We start from the raw sequence: 6,693 nt of genomic DNA, 5'->3' as shown, positions 1-6,693 counted from the left end.
GTTGCACCCCACGGCCGGTCTGACCTCCCCCCCAGGAAAGGGCAGCTCAGCTGACCGCACTCTCAGCCCCGGGATTACTACTGACCTGACTCTGCAACAATGTAGCTCCAGATCCCCCTCTGATGTCACAACGCACCGCCCAGGGACCGACTGACAAGAGCCCGCTTCGTAGCTTCCAGGAAGGGAGCGTCTGCCATGTGTGAGACTTCGAATCTAACGTAGAGAGGCAACAACTCACCCTGATACGTTCTGAAGTTATTTGGGTGTTCGTTTTTTAAAAAATGTAAAGCAAACCTGTGCTAAGAGAATGATGGGGGGTGGGGTGTCATTGTAGACCTGTCCTTCCGAAAATTATAACTAATTGTCAGTCATGTTGATCCTCTGGTCTTGTCTCTGCCCCCTCCTGTAATAAAGACCGCTCACTGCTCCTCTCTCTCTCCTTGTGCAGAGTGACTAGTCTGGTCTCCGCCCCCTCCTGTAAAAAAAGACCGGTCACTGCTGTTCTCTCTCCTTGTGCAGAGTGACCTGTCTGGTCTCCGCCCCCTCCTGTAAAAAAAAAGACTGGTCACTGCTGTTCTCTCTCCTTGTGCAGGGTGACTGGTCTCGTCCCCGCCCCTTCCTGTAATAAAGACCGCTCACTGTTGCTCCCTCTCCTTGTGCAGGGTGACTGGTCTTGTCTCTGCCCCCTCCTGTAATAAAGACCGGTCACTGTTCCTCTCTCTCTCTCCTTGTGCAGGGTGACTGGTCTCGTCCCCGCCCCTTCCTGTAATAAAGACCGCTCACTGTTGCTCCCTCTCCTTGTGCAGGGTGCATGGTCTTGTCTCCGCCCCCTCCTGTAATAAAGACCACTCACTGCTCCTCTCTCTCTCCTTGTGCAGAGTGACTGGTCTTGTCTCCACCCCCTCCTGTAAAAAAAAGACCGCTCACTGCTGGTCTTTCTCCTTGTGCAGGGTGACTGGTCTGGTCTCCTCCCCCTATTGTAATAAAGACCGCCCACTGCTGCTCTCAAATTTTTTTTACACAGGAGGATGGAAGAGAATGTAACAACTTTTATTCATTTGCAGTTAAAATGGTAACATACATTTTTTTTTTACATTGTATCATTTTCATACTCTAGTGTGACCGCGTTGGATGACCCGTTATCACCCCTCCTCCCTCCCGCGGTCACGTCTATATTTGTGTACAACGATTCACACAAAGAATTGAACACTTCCTCCATTTCTGTTATATGGCCGCTGTTGTTCTCGGTAAGAAGGCGTGGCGGTGCCAGGCCGCCGCGGATTTAGGTGTTTGCACGGTAGACGCGGCTTTGCCCAGGACAAGTTGTGTGCTTTAGATGGAAGCCCGACTCGAGGGGAAGGTTCCGTCCTCGGTCAGGTTTTACTTTTGGATTCGATTTTTTTTTTAACGAAAAGTTTAGAAGGCGCCAACAAGGTTACAACGCGACCCATTTCCCAATGTGCTTTCCCTGCTGCTTCTCCGTTTCTCAAGACTACGTAGCCCATCATGCATTGCTCCCAGCAAGCAACCAGAATGTTACATTGTTCAGACAGCCGGTGCTCTATCGAGATGCCCAACTTGTCGAGATCTCCAACTCCCGTCAGTGCGCCTGCGCGGCCACCTAAGAGCAGTATCGCGTTCTCTTGCGGTAGTGCGCTTGCACGGGCATCCGATGGCACGAGCCGTGATGCCGGTTGGAGAACTCGAATGAGGATTGTGAGGCCGCACAGGCGCACTTAGGCCAATTGGGCAAGTCAACGGGGCTTGGAAAAATGCCAAGGCTAGCGCCATCTCGTCGAAATCTCCAAAGGATGTGACATTACGAGTTGGAGATCTTGACGAGTTGGCCATTTCGACAGAACACCGGCTTTGCGAGAGCGGTGACACACGGAGAAGTGCATATTCGGCACCCTAATCAGCATCTACCAATCACCAAATTGTCAGTTTTGGGGTGAACTGGCCCTTTAACTCCTATAGGTCACTGTTGCCCAAATCAGTCTCAGGGCTTGGCACAAGTGATGAGCCTATCGGTTCGCCTAAATGGAGTTTGCAATGTATCAAACCAATCAGATTTGCAAACTGGTTGTTAAATCACCTCACCAGGTGACCCAGGCTGCCCATTGGCGAAGAAGTCTTCTGGACCCTTTAGAAGTCTTGTTGTAGAGTGCTCCAGGGGTCCCCATATTGTACTGGTAATGCTACACCGTACAAAGATAGTTTATACCTTGTGGCAACAATTTGGTGAAGGCCTTGTGACGTCTCAAGGGGGGTGTGGTCTGCACTGGGTGGCACCAAAATGACTGGTAGTCACTTTGATGTCACCCCCCTCTGAAAAGTCAGGCACTCATTCATAGACCGAGAGCCCAACAGCTGCACAAGAGAGGAGGAGACCCGGCGGCATACCTCATCCCGCCGGATGAACATCGCCTCCTCTCTTTGCCGGCGTCCATCACCATGGCCGCCAGCAGAAAAGAGCATGTGACATTATTGTATGCTTGTGTAATGACGTGTCACCGGGCGGCACCCCACATGGTGACACCTCTGATATGACTTTCCCTGTTTACACAAAACCAGTTCCATAAAGAGAATATTAGACCAGTAGGGTGGTATACACCGAGCCCTGACTTCAACCCTACGAAGATGGTGAAGGTCCTTTTCGGTTCCAGCATGATTGTTCCCATTGGCACAAAACCAGCCCTGTAAGATATGGTTGGACCAGTAGGATGGGTAGGAACTTGAGGGGCCTACACCGAGGCATCACCTTATTTTTAGGACAGTGAAGCTCGATTTATGTTCTAGCAAGATTGTACAATACCAGCTCCATAAAGACATGGTTGGACCAGTAGGGTGTGCAGGAAATCCAGAATCCTACATTAAGCCCTGACCTCAACCCTACGAAGATGGTGAAGGTCCTTTCTGTTCCAGCATGACTGTTCCCATTCGCACAAAGCCAGCTCCATAACCTATGGTTGGACCAGTAGGGTGTGGAGGAACATACGGGGCCTACACTGAGGCCTCACCTTAACCTTATTAAGATGGCGAGGGTCCTTTCTGTTCCAGCATGACTGTTCCCATTCGCACAATGTCCATCCATAACCTATGGTTGGACCAGTAGGGTGTGGTAGGAACATAAGCGGCCTACACTGAGGCCTCACCTTAACCTTATTAAGATGGCGAAGGTCCTTTCTGTTTCAGCAGGATTTTCCCATTTGCACAAAACCATCTCCGTAAGATATGGTTGGACCAATAGGGTGTGGAGGAACTTAAGGAGCCTACACCGAGACCTCGCCTCCTCAACCTTACTAAGATTGTAAAGGTCCTTTTCTGTTCCAGCATGACTGTCCCGTATACAAAATCAGCTCCGTAAAAGACATGTTTTGGGCCAGTAGGGTGTGGAGGAACATGAGGGGCCTATGCCAAGCTCTGACCTCAACCTTAATAAGATGGTGAAGATCCTTTTCTGTTTCGGTATGCCTGGCACCTGTGTACAAAACCAGCTCCATAAAGACATGGTTGGACCAGTAGGGTGTGCAGGAAATCCAGAATCCTACATTAAGCCCTGACCTCAACCCTACGAAGATGGCGAAGGTCCTTTTGTGTTCCAAAATGACTATTCCCATTTGCACAAAACTAGCACCATAAAGACTTGGCTGGACCATTAAGGTGTGGAGAATCTTGAGAGGCCTACACCGAGCCCTGACCTCAACCCTATTAAGATGGTGAAGGTTCTTTTCTATCCCAGTATGACTGTTCCCATTTGCACAAAGCCAGCTCCATCCTATATGTTTTGACCAATAGGGTGTGGCGGAACTTAAGGGGCCTACATCGAGGCCTCACCTCCTCAACCTCATTAAGGTGGTGAAGGTCCTTTTCTGTGTACAAAGCCAGCTCCATAAAGACATGGTTGGACCAGTAGGGTGTGGAGGAACTTGGCAGACCTACACAAAACCCTGACCTCAACCCTATTAAGATGGTGAAGGCCCTTTTCTGTTCCATCATGACCGTCCCCTGTGTACAAAGCCAGCTCCATAAAGACATGGTGTGACCAGTTTGGTGAAGGCACTTTTCTGTTCCACCATGACTGTCCCCTGTGTACAAAGCCAGCTCCATAAAGACATGGTGTGACCAGTAGGGTGTGGAGGAACTTGATGGGCCTACACCAAGCCCCAAGCTCAACCCTATTAAGATGGTGAAGGTGGGTGAGGAGCATTATACATGAATAGAAAGTCTTGGACACTCCAGCCAGTTGAAGAACAATGATCACTTTATTAGTGTACGACATAAAACATTAAGCAGCACGTTTCAAGGGGTCTGCAGCGCCCCCTTCTTTCAGGCATGGGCACTGCAGTCTGTGTCCCAGTAGGAGAACGGTGTTCGCGAATGTCTGCTGTGCCAAACCTTTTGACTTTCTGACCTTTAAAACCTCTTATTCAAAGCTCTGCTTATCTGCAGGTCACAATGCCTACAGCTCAATAAGCCATTTAAAGTGAAATTCCGGTTTGGCGGGGTCGGGCGATCCCCTCCAGGGCAGCTATTCACATTGCAAGGAAGTCGTGGACACTGGCCATACCAGTGCACACGCCGACAGTGACCATCGACTCCAGCCAGGATGTTTGGTCTTCAGCAATTTGTCAGGTTTGCATTTTTGCCCGTGACCCTATAAAGTAAAACTTCCCCTCATTGTATGTCCCCGTGACACCAGGACAAGAAAAAGGGAGGAGGTGTTGTCACCGGAAATGGAAAAGAACAGACATCAATAAAGGACAGAGGTTCCAACTCTTTCCTTATTGATCCCCATTGGACAGATTTCCCATCAGCCTGAATGTGTGAAGTCAGAGTTCTTTTAAGTAGGGGGGGACTTGCCTCCCCTCCCCCTGCACTTACCTCTCTCCTCTGGTTCCGTCGGGCGGGGTGGGGGGGCGTATTGTGGAACCTGGCCTTGGGGCGGCAGGGAGAGTAAATCCGACCCTGTGGACCTGTCTTGAGAATAATCCCAATAGTCCCAGAACTGGAGAAGGAAACACTGCACCCTCAGCAATCAAAAAAATCCTGGTGATCCATCCATAAAAGTCCTTGCTTACTCACTTCCTGTTATAGGGTGACAACGCTCCGTCCCAGTATTCTAATTGTGCTCCTGTGTTGTCACCCTGGCTTCCAATGGTCACTACAATTGGCTGATTCAACACACACAGTCCCCAAGACACTTTATACTTTATGGTCACGGTCACAGACGTACGCCAAGACACCAGGAGTGGGGTATAAAGAGTTTATTGAACATCCTACACATAGGGTCTTCTCTACAAGGTGCAAAAGCTGCTCACAGTGTCGGCCCTTTGGACAGACTAGATAAAAACTGAAAGAGAAGAGATTTTTTTGGGGGGATTTTTTTTAGATGAAGTGTGCAACACTGGAAGGAAAGGAAATGCAGACGCGATTGGCTATAAAGTCGTTAGCAGTGGCGGGAATGGTCATACGATGAGTTGCCTGTTAAATAATATTCATGGAAGAGAACCTGTCATTGTGCAGAGCTGAGGAGAAGAGGAAGACGAGACATTTGTGCTTTTTTTCTTCTTCTTTTCACGGTGAAAGGTTTGTAAGGTTTAGGTGACGGGATACAGCATTATGAAGATTATACAACGGGACGGAGGGATTTGGGTCTAGAAGGACAGTTGTGGAGGAGAGAGGGATGGAGGGATTTGGGTCTAGGACAGTTGTGGAGGAGAGAGGGATGGAGGGATTTGGGTATAGAAGAAGGACAGTTGTGGAGGAGAGAGGGATGGAAGGATTTGGGTTGAGAAGAGGGACAGTTGTAGAGGAGGGAGGGATGGAAGGATTTGGGTATAGAAGAGGGACAGTTGTGGAGGAGAGAGGGATGGAGGGATTTGGGTCTAGAAGAGGGACAGTTGTGGAGGAGAGAGGGATGGAGGGAGTTGGGTCTAGAAGAGGGACAGTTGTGGAGGAGAGAGGGATGGAGGGAGTGGGGTCTAGAAGAGGGACAGTTGTGGAGGAGAGAGGGCTGGAGGGAGTTGGGTCTAGAAGAGGGACAGTTGTGGAGGAGAGAGGGATGGAGGGATTTGGGTGTAGAGGGACTTTGGGTTAAGGGGGATCCTTTGGAAGGTATAAAGTAGACAGAAGTGACAACCTCGGAGATTCTAACTCTTCCAGGCGTTGGCTGGATTTGGGTTTTAGTCTACAAAATGACAGGTGCACATGAAAAAGAAAGAAGGACAGATATATAAATAAGAAGTCACAAAGTGAAAGGCCGGTCCCCAATGTAAATACACAATGACAGACTGCGAGCTGGAACATGGAAAACAAACGCCGCGACGGGCTCCTAACACACGGAAAACTCAGAATTAAAGGGGGATTTATTCCCGGAGATAAAAATCTCATCTGCCGCCGACGTCGGCCTCAAGCAGACTCTGCTCAGAAGGACACTTGGGAAAAGTAGATTGTTCTTTCTTTATTCAACACAGACAGGAAACGGGTAAAAGGACAGCTGACCATTACCTGGATAGATCATGAATGGCGGCAGATTCTGGGGGGGGTTAAACAATACATTTGTACAAAAAGATAGGGAGAGTGGGAGAGCGAGGGAGAGAGAGAGAGCGAGGGAGAGAGAGAGAGCGAGGGAGAGAGGGAGAGCGAGGGAGAGAGAGAGAGCGAGGGAGAGAGGGAGAGCGAGGGAGAGAG

The 6,693-nt window shown here is 49.6% G+C and overlaps 1 protein-coding gene across 1 annotated transcript in view; it reads right to left on the bottom strand.

Annotated features, from left to right (window-relative positions):
• DUSP23 (dual specificity phosphatase 23) overlaps positions 1–166 on the bottom strand; it is a 5,837-nt gene extending 5,671 nt beyond the window's left edge. Inside the window, exon 1 of the mRNA XM_018568842.1 lies at positions 86–166. The gene's annotated coding sequence lies outside the window, so the exon portion shown is untranslated. The remainder of the gene's footprint in view (positions 1–85) is intronic.
• Between the last annotated feature and the right edge of the window lie 6,527 nt (positions 167–6,693).

This window comes from Nanorana parkeri, unplaced genomic scaffold (assembly GCF_000935625.1).
Source record: "Nanorana parkeri isolate BGI_ZX_2015 unplaced genomic scaffold, ASM93562v1 scaffold1251, whole genome shotgun sequence".
In the NCBI taxonomy this organism is placed as follows: domain Eukaryota; kingdom Metazoa; phylum Chordata; class Amphibia; order Anura; family Dicroglossidae; genus Nanorana; species Nanorana parkeri.
The sequence above is the reverse complement of the archived record's forward strand: the minus strand, read 5'-3'. Positions and strand labels throughout refer to the sequence as shown.